This window comes from Eleutherodactylus coqui, chromosome 7 (assembly GCF_035609145.1).
Source record: "Eleutherodactylus coqui strain aEleCoq1 chromosome 7, aEleCoq1.hap1, whole genome shotgun sequence".
Taxonomy (NCBI): domain Eukaryota; kingdom Metazoa; phylum Chordata; class Amphibia; order Anura; family Eleutherodactylidae; genus Eleutherodactylus; species Eleutherodactylus coqui.
The window spans coordinates 200974864-200975618 of NC_089843.1; the positions used below are offsets into that span (position 1 = coordinate 200974864).

At 40.4% G+C, this 755-nt stretch overlaps 1 pseudogene; it reads right to left on the reverse strand.

Moving 5' to 3' along the window:
- Nucleotides 1-222: 222 nt before the first annotated feature.
- LOC136574054 (U2 spliceosomal RNA) lies at nt 223-400 on the reverse strand (annotated as a pseudogene).
- Nucleotides 401-755: the final 355 nt, after the last annotated feature.

A 755-nucleotide genomic window follows, 5' to 3' on the forward strand; every position in this document is an offset into this window, starting at 1 on the left:
TGCCATATGAACTGGTGTGTGTGTTGTTTTGCTTCCAGTTGTACCTGTGCTGTGCACACTCTGGCAGACGCAGCTGCTCAGTGGATACAATGTTGCGAGCAGACGGGCTGAGTGTCAATCAAAGTGCTTGGGTGGTGGTGGTAGCAGCAGCCGCCGCCACAGCTGCGCTGCACCTCTTGCTCGTCGGTGTTGTTTTTCTGCTTTTGGAAACGGTTGTAGGAAAGGGGGTGCACCGGTCCTGGAGGTACTGCAATACCAGGTCAATGCGTGGAGTGGACAGAGCAAGCTCTTTTTCCAGCTCCCTGTTCTAAAAATCCATTTAATATATGGTCCCCAGATAGGGGACGTATCAGATATTAAACTGATAAGAACAGATTTTTTTTTTAAGTTGACAAGCCCTCCATATGGGGGGCGTTTTTATTTGTCCAACACATATTTACATAGACGTTTTTGCAATTGTTAAAACAGTACATTAAAACATATTAAACAACACATTAAAACATACCATTTAAAACATTCGTCTACATAAAATACATGTTAAAAATACAGAACAAGTTAATATCACATAAAAGGGCCCTTGGTGGCATCATATTATGGAGCTCCATTCTGATAAAAGCCATTTTCTCGCTAAAACTGGGAAATTTTTCTTATCCACTAAAAAGTATTGGTGCATCTCATTAAGAGTAATGGCTAAAATGTCCTTCACAGTTAAAATTTCATGTTTAAAAACTAAAATGTTTCTGGATTTCCATAGA